Genomic DNA, 14708 nt, shown 5'->3' with positions numbered 1-14708 from the left:
TTCCCACAGGCCATAATGGGTGTAGCTGCAAGAAGTGACCTTAGAAGTGAGGAGGTACCATTCCACTTCGTGATGATGCAGGCTGTGACACAGCTTCATCCACTGGCATACTTCCAGCTCCTCAGAAGTTGAGGAGCAAGACTAAGCTTGGCTATAAAGAGTACAGAAAACTGGAAATAAACCATTGTCCACAAAATAGACAAATTGGAGGGGTGTGGGTCTGCAACTTCACCTTTTTTTTAAAAGCTTATAGTTTGTTAAGATGGCTTCTAACTAAAAAGGGTGTGTTACCTGCAGTGGCTTAAAATGGGAAAGAAGTTATCATTCAGGAGAATAATTACAGGTTTGGCAAACATGCTTTGCAGTGAAAAAGTTGGAGCTAGATCTCTTTGACTTATTGTGCTGATTTTAGCTGGGATAGAGTTAATTTTCTTCACAGTAGCTAATATAGGCCTATGATTTGGATTTGTGCTGAAAACAGTGATGATGACACAGGGATGTTTTTCATTATTGCTGAGCAGTGCTTACACAGAGTCAAGGTCTTTCCTGCTTCTTGCCACACCCCAGCAGCTGAGGGTACACAAGGATTTGGGAAGGGACACAACTAGGACAGTTAACCCCAACTGAACAAGGGGATATTAGCAAAATCACAATGACTAGGTTGGAAAACACCCACTGGATCATCGAGTCCAATCATTCCTATCAATCATTAAACCATACACCTCAGCACCTCAGCCATCCGTCTTTCCAGTACTTCCAGGGATGGTGACTCAACCACCTCCCTGGGCAGCCTGTTCCAGTGCCCAATGACACTTTCTCTGAAAAATTTCTTTCTGATGTCCAGCCTGAATCTCCCCTGGTGGAGCTTGAGGCCATTCCCTCTTGTCCTGTCCCCTGTCACTTGGGAGAAGAGGCCAGCACTCTCCTCTCCAGAACTTCCTTTCAGGCAGTTGTAGAAAGCAATAAGGTCTCCCCTCAACCTTCTCTCTCCAGGCTAAATAACCCCAGCTCCCTTAGCTGCTCCTTGTAAGACTTGTTTTCCAGCCCCTTCACCAGCTTTGTTGCTCTTCTCTGGACTCGCTCCAGAGCCTCAACATCCTTCTTGTAGTGGGGGGCCCAGAAATGAACACAGTATTCAAGGAGCGGTCTCATCAGTGCTGAGTACAGGGGCAGAATAACCTCCCTGGACCTGTTAGTCACGCCGTTTCTGATACAAGCCAAGATGCCATTGGCCTTCTTGGCCACCTGGGCACACTGCTGCCTCATGTTCAGTCGGCTGTCAACCAACACGCCCAGGTCCCTCTCCTCCAGGCAGCTTTCCAGCCAGACTTCTCCCAGTCTGTAGCACTGCACAGGGTTGTTGTGCCCCAAGTGCAGGGCCCGGCACTTGGCTTTGTTAAACCTCATGCCATTGGACTCTGCCCAGCAGTCCAGCCTGTTCAGATGCCTTTGCAGAGCCTCCCTACCCTCCAGCAGATCGACTCTTCCACCCAGCTTAGTGTCATCTGCAAACTTGCTAAGGGTGCACTCGATGCCTTCATCCAGGTCATTGATAAAGACATTGAACGTGAAGACATTCCACACTGTAGGATAGCACGCTCAGTATATAACTAGGGGAGAAGAAAGGGGAGATATTTGGAAAGATGGTGTTTGTCTTGCCAAGTAACTGTTGTGCATGATGAAGCTCTGTTTTCCTGGAGATGAGTGAACACCTGCCTGCCAATGAGAAGTGATGAATTAATTCCTTGTTTTGCTTTGCTTCTGTGCATTGCTTTCACTTTACTTATTATGCTTTCTTTTTTTCCCCCCCTTTTCCAGTGGTTTCACTACAAAACAGCACCCTTTACCAAGATTTTTAGGTTTTGCTTTTTCACTCCTTTCTTCCTATCTCAGCATGGGTTTTCTTTCCCAGACAAATCATTTATTTTTTCAGAAAAGCCATTTCTGTTGTGTGTTAAAATTCCTTTTTAAACATCAAAGTTATCACTGATTTCATCCTCACCTCAATGAATGGGACTTAGTTACCTCTGCTCTAGACCATCAGCAGGGATAGAACTGCCTGGTATGTCTGGGAGTGACATACAAAGATCACTGCATGCCTGGAACCTCTCAGGGATAGAGTGCAGCAGTGGGCAAGGAGAGAGATTTGAGGGGGTTTGTGCCCAGATCTGCCAAGGCTTTTTGGGAGCTGTGTGGCAATGCAGGAAAGAAGCAGGGATGGCTGCAGGGCATTCAGACTGCAGATGGCCTGAGCTGCTGTGCAGAGATGTCTGTCCCCACTGAGCACAGCCTTACTAGTGCCCCCATTTGCAGCACTTTGGCTGAGAGCAAAAAAGCACTTGAATTGTACTATAAAATGAGATATGTTGGCTGGATTAGGAAGCCTGTGAGTGCCAGCACTCTTCTACCCAGACCGATTCATGGCTAACTCTGCTTTCCCCCACCACAGTGCATTATACATGTAGCTGTATCTAGCCACTTTTTAAAAAAGTTGATGTCAATTTGAACCTTGAATTTGAAATTTTGATGGTGAGCCCAAGCATCTTTAAAAAAACCAAACTCCTTTCCATATCTTGAATCATATGGGCAGCGAGTGATAACCGAAGAAAAGGAGGAAGCTTTGAGTACATCATGAAATCATAAAACATACTTGGCTACCCCTTCTGAATAGTGAGTTTTAAGCAAGAAGGCTTGCACACTGTTTGAATGAGATCCAGGGTATATTGTGTGATGAGAAGTAGGGGTCAGGGAGGGCTGCTCAAGCAAGCTAAGTTTTCCCTGCTGGTTGCTATGTCTTCTGGGCATGCTGTGGGTGGAAGCAGCATGTGAGCATGTGTTAGTGTATGTTTAGGTTTCAAAAAAAAAGGTGCTTAATGGCAGCAATTTGGAGGTGGTCAGGTGCAGTACATTTACAGGATATTGCTTTTTATCAGTTCCCTCTAAGTGACAGGTGGGGCAGGAGGAGAAGTTGACGCCTTTTGGTACAGGGTATAGAGAAACAGGCATGTGCATATGCAAGAATTTCTGTATTTGTAACAGGAAAGGCAGTGACATGTACTTGTGCCTATTATTACTAATTGCTTCGTTTGGATCAGCTGACTTGATCCAGCATATGCTATTTAGCATGAGATGCACAAGCTAAATTAATCTCTCTCTCTCATGGTAGCATCTCACCAGGGTAATAGTTTAGCTCTTTCTTCACAGGGCAGATGCTGCTTGCACTTTGAGATATCTATGCATGTTTATATCTGAAGTGATCCCTGGGAACTCTGACTTACCTCATTAAATAGAAAATATTTGTAAGGGCTGATATCCCTTCAGCAATATGACAGGTAATAAATTTTAAGTACTGTCATAAACACCAAAGATATTAAAAGTGATATCTTTGCCCTAGGAGGATTTCAGAAATTTAGAAAACATTGTGCATTCTTAAATGTCCAGCAAATCCAACTGTAATGCTCTGCATGTAAGCTGGGTGAAAATTCCAAAAATATTAACTAACTGTACAGAATCCTTACAATTATATTTAATAAAGGAAATATAGAGAGAGCCTGTGGCTTTTAAAACCGCATTTAATCACCTTTTCTATTACTCTCTTTACTTATTCAACACTCATGACAGTACTATAACATAAAATTATGGCCTCTTCTATTGTTCTGTTTAGTGTTTAGCCAGAATAAATGGGATTTTTGTTCTGGACTGTACATGGGATTCCCTACGATTTTTCATTTTATTAGCATTGATGATTGAAGGAAACTAGAGTATCTCGGAAGATAAATCTTCCTGAAAGTAAAAATGCCATGACTTCTGGAAAGCCATTACTTCATCTGGAATGGGATGCTTCTTCTGGGATGCTCAAAGCAACAGTCTCTTAACTTTTGACCAAGCACTCTGTGCTTTAGTCCTACTGCGGCACCTCTTGCTCCCAGGCTTGCTTCTACATCAAGGTTCTAGTAAACTTTTTCAGACCACTTAAAATCCTGATCCTGTATTGGGAGCCTCTTACCTCACCCTGCAATTGTTTAGGCATATGTACTCAAAAAAAACCTCCAAAAGCTGAACATTTGCAGATTGGAAGACTAAGTCTGCACTCTATACTGTGCTGTTGCTTTACACAGATTCCCTTCTAAATCTCATACATTAATAAGGCTGCTGAGGCTGTGATTTTTTTCAGTCAATTAGGTTTCACCCTCTTTTCTGAAGCCCTCTATTAACCTTGGGATTATATGCACAGGTTTAAATTTCAGCAGGATAATAATTTCAAGAAACTGCATCCAGTTGTGTGTTTGTTGAGGGGAGAGGAAGTGAGGAATGAATTAGAAGTAGTTTACTTAAAGGCCAAATAAAATACACAAAACTCAGGAGTGGGATGATAAAATATAAGGAATGCAGTGCATCTTCCCTGTGTGCTGCCCTAAGAAAAGATTTAGAAATAGGATGATTGTATTTTCCTGATAGCTGGGGGCTGCGTTTCCAGCTGTAACATTGAAAGGATGATTTTTTTTTCTCTTAATTAAAGAGTCTGGCAAAACAGAACTCAGCATTGGCTCTGTCTTACCCATTAAGATTGCAGAGGTTTGTAATAGCCGCATTTAAACAGCTCCAAATAGAAAATAAATGGGACTGTCTGTGTGTGGAAGAACCAGGAGGGATGGCAAGAGATGGACTGCAGGGAAGGCAGGTGTCAACATCACCTGGGTTGGCAGCAAATTAAATTCCCAGCACATCTGCATGAAGGACACCCAGAACTGGTAAGAAAGGGCAGCCTAGAGGTAAAGGACATCCTAAAAGAAGGAGATTTTGTTTTGTTTTTTTTTTTAAAAAGAACAAATCATTTACCTGTCTATGCCATTAAGGGGTGATGTCAAGAAGAAAAGCACAGATCCTTTTCAGCATCATCCAGGTAAAAAAACTGGATACATTAATAAATCCTAATGCTTCACAGAAGTGGAACAGAATGGAGAGGCAAAAGATCACAACCATGTTCAGATCTGAGGCAGTACAAGAAAGACTCATCCAAAACAAGTGCCTGAAGACTAACCTAAGGATGAAGAGGTGGTGAGGGCTGGGTATCTGCTGTCACTTTTCCTTCCTGTTGCTGCAAGGAAACTTGGACAAAGCACTGGTGTATGCATGGGTGTAAGTATACAGGCTTTTTTAGCATACAGCATGGCATGTGTAAGAAGATGAGTTTTAGAGTGTTGCTATATGTTTGAAAACAAAATAATTTTTCCCTCCTATAGGTCTTGTATCAAGACTTGCTACACTGCTGCTAGAGAGCAGCAATGTTAATTACTACAAAATCTCTGGCTTAAGAGTTCAGCTACAGGTTTCCAAGTACAGGTCCTTTCCTTAGCACTATTTTGTGTGGTGTTTTGAACCTGTGAATGATCAAAGATTATGTTTGCTTTCTAGTTTGTTTAGACCCTTCCTTGCAATCCTGCTTCCACAAAGAAAAGAAACACTGGCTCTGCCATGACAGCCAATGGCACTCTTGCACATATCATGGATTAAGTAAAAGTTCATAGCTGGGAGCCTGATTCTCAGCTGTCTCATTGCTAAAATGACTTCCAGAATGGGTAGAGACTGGGGTTATTTTGTTTTAAAAGATTGATAAAAACAGAATAAAATGGTCAAACAATTTAAAAAGCTAACCTATTCTGGCATTTCTGAATTACTTAATATTTATTCTTATTTTGTAATTTGCTCATAACAGACTGCAAAAAGGGAAGACTGAGGAAAATACAAAATTTCAGCTGCTTGGCAATATATCTTGATGTTCCTTTTGTATATATAAAAGCAATATATTGCATTTATATACATATATATACAAGAACAGAAAGGTCTTTTTCTCTCTTTTTTTTTACAGTTCAGAACACAGCCAAATGTCACAGTCTGGAAACTTTCACCAGATGGACTGAGATCCACATGGTGTTACTTATCCTTCTTATCTCTAAGGTTCGCTTGTCTTGCCTGTTGAGATAAGGCTTCCAGGAGCAGGCGTGGCCACCATCCAGAGTCTGAGCAGTGTTCAGCACACAGGAGCCTATCTTATTGAGCCCTGAAGCACTATGCTGAGAGTGGGCTGAATAATGAGCAGTAGAAGGTGAAAGGAGCTCAAGCCCAGGGCTGTCTTTATAAACACTTTTATTATATCTCATTCTATTTTCAAAGTCTTTTCTCTGTGAAACAGGAAGAGACGTGGCCTTCTAGCTGCTGTTTTGGAGTCAAGTGGATCCTTCCCTGGGTCATGAGTGAGGGTGGTGGGCAAGGGAAGACCTCTGGAAGAAGAAGTGACAAAGGGAAAGCCTGGATGATGAGGGGGGAATGATGAAAGGGGCAAAACACAGCCAATACAGACAGGCCTCAGGGAGAATAGCAAGAAAAGGTTTTTCTCTTGATGTTCCAAGGAGTCTACACAAAAGTTTCTGAGAGCGGGGAAGACTTGAATAGTTGCTGTGGACAAGATTAAAAGGATGTGAACTGGTGCAGCAAGGTGGCTGTGGACATCTTTTCATCTCTTTGAATTCCTGAAGCAATGGCTTTGTCCTAAGTCCAGTTGTACTAAAACCTAACTTTAAAATCCCAGTTCATTTTGATGGGCTGAGAAAAGGTGCAGTCATGTTAACTGGTGGGGCCAACACAGGAATCCAGTCCCATGTAATGGTCAGCCCAGTGCCTGGTCCCACTCTTGGAGGAACATGCAGACCTACATGCTCCACCAAGGCCATTGCATGTCTGAAAACAAAGAGATTTTGGGGCAGAAACTCTGATGCAGCCTATCTGGAATACACCAGGTGATGAGCTTGCTCTCTGATCAAGGGACCGTTCCATTAAACGTTTCATCAGGCGAAAGTCTTTACCACTTCTATAAGAAATGCTTGCTCTGAGCAGGATATGGCTTTTCTTGTTGTTTGACACTTGTGACGATATTTTGCGGTTGGTTTGTGTGGGCTGCATGAGGACAGTATTTGGCCACTGCAGCAACTTCATCACCAGATGAAGTCAGCAAAAGTCTTCAGTCAGAACAGATAATTCCCTTGTCTGTGTGGGACATGGAGACATTAGACCTGGGAAAACACTTTTTTCATTTGTATTGATGAAATATGAGATCCTGGTCCCATCTAAGAACAAGTATAAATGAGGGTTCTGAGCTTTGCTGTGTTAACAAACACTGCTATAACTGTGGACAGTATAGGCATACAGTCAGATCTTGAGCTTAGCTCTTCATGTAAGTGAAATGCTGTGGCAATCAGTCTATAATGTGCCTTGATAAATGATTTTTTAGTATTATTAACAGTAGGTGCTAATATATTCCTGTGTAAAAATGTCCAGAATCATTATACTTTCATAAGAATAAAAAGGGGAAGAAAAAAAGCTTTTCTATAAAAAAATACAACCCAACCCTCGTCTCTGCAGGTATAAAGCAATTTCTTTCTTTCTTGACCTTTCTCTTGAAGGGAGCAATAATAATGTTTCTGTTGTTCCTGTGAATAGCAGCATGATGTGTCCCTGAAAGGTAATAGCTATGCAGTACAATATGTCTCTGCCTCTCTGCAATCAGTAATGGAGGAGAGGTTGCTGCTTATTTAGAAATTCTCTAAACTGGGTCATTACTCATGTTGCCTTTCACTTGCATGTTATGCTCTTACATCTGAATATTGAGGGTTGTACTGAGATTAGACACAGTAAGCATCAGTAATGACTGGGTCCATGGTGTCTGTCTGTGATTCTTCATCTTGAATAACCATGTAACTCTTCAATAAGCTAGAGTGAATTTCTGTAAATATTAAATTGTCACTGAAAGAAAGAAAATGGGGTGGAAGTTCAGGAAATAATCTATAATTTTCAAGCACTTTATTCTCAGGCAGGTAAACATTACAGTGAGCAAATCCTGACTCCTTAGTTTCAGTGCAACTGTTCAGGCTGCAAAACATCAGTTTCCGTGAGTAAGGCTGTAGGATCTACCTTCCATTTTGGGTAGACAGATACACATAGGCAGCAGAACTTACTAAGCATCCAAAACAGATGATGAAAACTGCCACCAGTACTGGATATTTTGCTCAAGTTCTTCTGTGTCTTTTGCAGCTGTTTTCAAGATTGAAAGTGTCTGGTTGTTGTTTGTTTTATAAAAGAATTTGTTGGTGTTTATAATAATTTTCATAAGTTTGTCAGCCTTCTAATCCCTGCTTCTGAGTACGTTCTGTTTTGAGCAATACTTTCTTTATAAAAACTGTCCTTGGAGAAGGAAGCCGATGGCACTGGTCATTCCAAACTATTGCATGGTGGCTAAGCCTGCTCCAGACACCACAGAAGTGACTGGAAAGGCTACCCCTCCACCAAGGGAACATTTGAGGATTTGTATAGCTTGTCTACACCTTCCCAAGAGCACTGCTGTTCTTGCAGACTTATTTTGGCAATCAAAGGCACATCGTTCCTGTCACCAGTAATACAACTTTGATGGCATTTTAGCCTCTAATTTCTATGTAATACATCAAGTGCTAGATGATGTCAAGTTTTGCCAAGGTAGCTGAAGTCACTTCTTGCTTTCCCACAGCTCAGCTGTGCTGGATGTACCAGCACCTGCAGCTGAGATGAGACACTGTTGTTCCTCCTCACCTGAGTCCCAAGTGGGTATTTAATTTTCTCTGAAAACAGACTTGCTTGGACTGAACAAAAGCCTTGACACATGAGTGTTTCAGGATGTGATTTGTTGGCTGTTGAAGGGTTTAGCAATCCTGTTTGTAGTCTGCCATAGAGACTAGAAAAAGAAACACAAGTTAGAAATAGTAGAGAAGGGGACTGTTGCAGACATAACATCAGATTTCTTACCATCTTTCATGTGTTATATACCACTAATGATGTTTTGCATAGATAAACTGTCTGGCATACTGTAGGGTTTTAGAGCCCCCATGCTACTGGATGGTTCACCTTCATGCCCATGAACAGGAATCTCATAATTAAGCATCTCCTTGTGCATGACTGCTTTTCAGCCTCTTCAGATGCAAAAGGTACTGACAACAGAGCAGGAATATGATTTGACTGCAACATGGACTAGTCTCTAAACTCATTGTGCCAATAATCCGATTAATCCAGCGCATCAGTCAGCTGTTAGAGGCCTCTGAGTTCTTCTTCTGAGATACCCAGAAGTCTTAAATTTCTCTGATTTGGCAAGGTACTGTGGATACTTCATGTCTTCCATGAAATAGTCAGGATCATGTAGGATCAGGCCCTCTCGGTATTCATTATTTCATGCCAAACATTATTATATAGTCTATTTTAGCACAGTAAAGCTCCTGGGACCTTTGCTGTCCCACCATACCCCCTGAGACAGTTGCAGCAGGAGACAAAAAAGGCAAAGAGAACTGCAACTGACAGTGCTGTATGAATAAATTGCTTGATTTCTCATATAATGGGCAGCTACTGTCAGGCTCACAATCCATAATGGCCTATATAACTTAGATGGACCTTCTCTTTAAACTGAATCTATTCCTGAATGTGTTTTCCCCTTGGTATGGGAAATATTCTTATCTATTATGACCATCCTCAGACATCTGGTAAAAAACCCAGATTCACAGGCTCTTGTCCTTAAGGGGAACCTCAGTCACCCCAATATCTACTGCAGGAACAGCATAGCAGGTCACAAGCAACTTAAAGTTTCTGACATGCTGGAGGCCACTTACTAATGTTGTACCCCAGGGTTCAATACGGAGGCCAATACTGTTCAACAACTTCATTAATGACCTGGGCAAGGGGACAAGTTTCACGCTCAGCACGTTTGCAGGTGATTGATATGCCAGATGAGTGTACCCCCACTCAGAGGGACTTCAATAGGCTGGGGAATATGGCAGAGAGGAATCTCATGATGTTCAACAAGGGGAAATGCCGAATCCTGTTGCAGAAGAGGAATAACTCCAAACAGATGTGCACACTGGAGTCAAAACAGTGGGAAAGAGCTTTGCAGTGAAAAACCTGGGGTCCTGGTAGGCAAGTTTAACCTGAGCCTTGCAGCAAAGAAGGTCAAGATCTTCCTGAACTGCATTAGATATGCCATTATCAGTAGGTTGAGGGAGGTGATCTTTCACCTCTGATTAACATTGGTGAGGTACACCTGGAGTGCTGTGTCTGATGCTGGGGTCCCCAGTATGAAAGACAAGAGGCCCAAGTCCAGCAAAGGGCCACAAAGATGACTAAGGGCTTGGGGCATCAAGGAGAGGCTGTGAGAGCTGGGACAATTTCATCCTGGAGAAGAGAATGTTCATGGGGATCTTATCAATGTGTAAAAATACCTGATGGAGTGGGTAAAGAACACAGGCAAAGATGTAGATTTTATTTAAGCATAAGAAAAAAGCATTTTGCTTTGTGTGTGGTTCAATAGTGGAACTAGCTGCCCCGGCTAGATTCTGAAGTCTCCATCTCTGAAGACGGACAAAACCCAGCTGAATACACTCGTGAGTAACCTACTCTCCCTGACTCAGCTTTGACCAGGGCCATTGGACTAGATGATCTCCCGAAGTACCATCCTGACTTCAGTGATTCTGTGATATTTGAAATTATAGTAAACACACTTTACAAACTATACATCTGATGAAATTCAATCAAGTAAAGGCAGTATCTTTTGTTGGATTACTCCATGGTTTAAATATGCAGTTTGGTGACCCAGTCCTTAATGGAAAACTTCTAAGCCAATGCACATTAATTTAGGATCTATTCTTATAAATATCCCTGCAAATGTGTTGGTGCTGCTGGCTGAGCATCATTAGAGATTGATAAGTCTCCAAGACTCAGAGTTAAATCTACTCAAATCCGACAGCAGTTTTACTAATGCAATTCAGCTCTGTTCTTAAAGATTTTCTCTGTGTAGACTTGTCTCTAAGCTCCTGCTGTAAGGATTGCATATGGCCCCTAATAGGAGGGTGTAACACAGATTACTGACTGTAAGAAACTTTCTTGCCTAATTCAGACATACCTGTCTGTAGCACTGTAACTGTTTGATCCGCATTACACTACTAATTCACAATATCTGAAGGAGGTTAAAACTGCTGCACTGCCAGTTTGGTCCAGGCTTTTGTTGATAGCTCCATAGTAGCAACCCTGCAATGAATGTGATGGTTAAGACCACAACCTCAGCAAATGCTCTTACACTTAGTTTATTGAATCTGAGACATGAGAATGTTCAATTGGAACTGGCACATTTCAGATTTTTCAGTGCCATGTGCAGCTTTAACCACCACCTGGCCCCAGGGACAAGCCATTTTACTTTCCCCAGAGTATTACAGACCCCTTGTTATTAGATTTTACCCATCGTAGACATTCTGGTCCTTCCCCTTATTGCTTTTCAAGTTGCACTGTGTTCATGTATTCCCAGGTGACTGTTCAATGGCACTTGATGTAAAATGCACTGCAACACATACAAGAATTTTGTTCAGGCTCCAAAGAATAAATCTTAACTTGGGTTTCATTAGAAACTTAGAAACATTAGACTGTGCTGATCTATAAAAAATAATTTAAAAAAATCAGCCTTAAAAAAGACAATTACATCAACTTATTATTGCTATTATTATTATCATTATTATTTGAGTCTGATGTAAAAGAAACTGTACAGGTGACTAAAACCATCTGAGATGCCCTGAGACATATGTATACGGCTAGTGGATATTGAGGGTACATTGAAATGTGCAACAAATAGCCCAGCCAGGGACTTTTATAAGACTAAGAGTCTGTAATTATGAGAGCCACAAACTTTCACTCTTTAAATACAATGATTCATGGACCTATAGATTGTTAAAATTTGAAATCCCTTTCCCTGTGTTCTCACTGTTTATCTGCCTTGAATCCTATTTTGTCTTGAGGTACACTCTTGTAGGATCCAGCTGGAGGCCAGTCACAAGTGGGATTCCCCAGGGCTCAGTGCTGGGTCCAGCCCTGTTCAATGTCTTTATCAATGACCTGGATGAAGGCATCGAGTGCACCCTTAGCAAGTTTGCAGATGACACTAAGCTGGGTGGAAGTGTCGATCTGCTGGAGGGTCGGGAGGCTCTGCAAAGGGATCTGAACAGGCTGGACCACTGGGCTGAGACCAATGGGATGAGGTTTAACAAGGCCAAATGCCAAGTCCTGCACTTGGGGCACAACAACCCTGTGCAGTGCTACAGACTAGGAGAAGTCTGTCTAGAAAGCTGCCTGGAGGAGAGGGACCTGGGGGTGTTGGTTGACAGCTGACTGAACACGAGCCAGCAGTGTGCCCAGGTGGCCAAGAAGGCCAATGGCATCTTGGCTTGAATCAGAAACGGTGTGACCAGCAGGTCCAGGGAGGTTATTCTCCCTCTGTACTCGGCACTGGTGAGACCGCTGCTCGAATACTGTGTTCAGTTCTGGGCCCCTCACCACAAGAAGGATGTTGAGGCTCTGGAGCGAGTCCAGAGAAGAGCAACAAAGCTGGTGAAGGGGCTGGAGAACAAGTCTTACAAGGAGCAGCTGAGGGAACTGGGGTTGTTTAGTCTTGAGAAAAGAAGGCTGAGGGGAGACCTTATTGCTCTCTACAACTACCTGAAAGGAGGTTGTGGAGAGCAGGAAGCTGGCCTCTTCTCCCAAATGACAGGGGACAGGCCAAGGGGGAATGGCCTCAAGCTCCACTGGGAGAGATTCAGGCTGGACATCAGGAAAAAATTTTTCAGGCAGGCTGGACATCAGGAAAAAATTTTTCAGAGAAAGTGTCATTGGGCACTGAAACAGGCTGCCCAGGGAGGTGGTTGAGTCACCATCCCTGGAGGTATTTAAAAGATGGGTGGATGAGGTGCTGAGGGGTATGGTTTAATGGTTGATAGGAATGGTTGGACTTGATCCTGGAGGTCTTTTCCAACCTAATGATTCTGTGATTCTGTGATCCCTAATCCTAGAAACAGATCTATTGCTCTAGGGCTCAAAACTGTAACCTCAATGAGTAACTCGTACCTGTCTAAGACTTTTTAAACAGGGCAATAGTTGTGCTAGAGGGAAATGTTTTAGCTGGTTTCAAGAGATTTAGTTCCTTAAAGAAAACAGATACTGTCATAGATTATTCCTGCCATCTATATCTTGTTTTGTAGGACAGATGGAGTTAACACTCGGGCATAGCGATTAACTATGTTTGGTGAGTCAATAGTAACTTTTAACTGAACATCTTAATCACAAAAAACATTGCAATGGAAGAAGGGAAAATCCAAACTAATTATATCTTTCTGGTGTAAAAGTAAAATCAGTAATAATGCACCATTTTGTTAAAACAATTTATTTCTCTGTAAGGGATTATTCTCAGCATGGTTGACCCTGTAATGAAGTCAGTGAATTTGCTATGACTGAAAAGAAGAAGATAATATATTAATAAAAGAAGATCAGTCTCCTCTGCAGCTAACAGCTTAGCGTTTCATCCATTCCCCAGGATTAATTTGGATATGGAAGTCTGGCAAAAACCTGTGTAGAATTCTAATGTTTCATATTTTTTTTAAGTAGAACATAATCTTCTATCATATTAATTTGTGTGCCTGCATTGATACATACATGCACATATATAGAGAGATATGTATATAAATACAGCACTGTAATTTTTAGAAGGTATATTGGTAACAACAGTGATCGTCAGTCAAGATTGACACCCATTTCTGTGGTATATGCCACACAAACAAAAGGAGTGATAAAATCCAGGATGCATTTATGTTGTCCTTGATTCCTGTCAATGTAATTGCATCTTCAATTATATCACTTCTCTCAAAGGAAAAGATCTTTACTAATGGCTGAGAAATAGTGAGAAATTCCTAAAAGTAAACACTGTGAAATGAGTTTTACATTCATGCTGAGGCCAATGCAGTCTGTAATGCCTTAATTTGATGGGAATTTCTTAAGTGTTATAATTTACAATGCAGATGTGTAGAGTCTGTACCAATTATTGCTAATTAAATAATCTTAACATACTTTATCAATATTAGTGTGGGTATTAAAATACTAATAAGAGTATATGATGATACTTTTGTGGCAAATATAATAGTGGAAAGACAGAGAATACAAAATATAGAATACAAAAATATAGCATAGACATGTCACATGGAATTTTAATTATTATTGACATAGCTTTAATATGGTTTACAATGTATATCTTTACCAGATAAAACACAGACAACTAAGAAATAAACACTGAAATACCACATCTTTGCCCGGATGTTGTCAAAGAACCTGAAGCAGCAGAATAAGGGCTCAGAGACAGCATCTGGTTCTCCCAGCTTAAAAAGTTATCATGCCATCAGAGCCTTGCTACTGTCTACGTGTGGGTGGTAAATGTAAGCTAATATGTTTTATATTAATTGCCCTTAACTGTAGTCTTAGCATTGCATCACCTCCAGGCTAAATATGCTTCTCCGGACACCTTTGCCTACAGCAAATCATTGAGTCACAGTAACCTGGTTGTGTGATCATCTGACATCATCAAACAAGTCTTGCCATGATTGCTTAAGACATGACTAGCCCAAATCACCTGCCTTTCCTCGTGTCAGTGCTTATTGTTCCCATTCTAGTGCTGCAGATGAGCAGTACATCCACACTTCTCCGTCTTGGTGCCTTCAAAGGGCAATGGCATCCCAGGGTGACCTAGATTAAGCCTATGAGGAGCTCATTGTACCAGGGTGTTGCTGGCCAAGAATTTAGGCAGATTCAAAGAATTGGAAACTTAAACAAAT

The sequence above is a fragment of the Phaenicophaeus curvirostris genome, chromosome 1 (assembly GCF_032191515.1).
Source record: "Phaenicophaeus curvirostris isolate KB17595 chromosome 1, BPBGC_Pcur_1.0, whole genome shotgun sequence".
NCBI classification, from domain to species: Eukaryota; Metazoa; Chordata; class Aves; order Cuculiformes; family Cuculidae; genus Phaenicophaeus; species Phaenicophaeus curvirostris.
Note: the sequence above shows the minus strand (reverse complement) of the source record.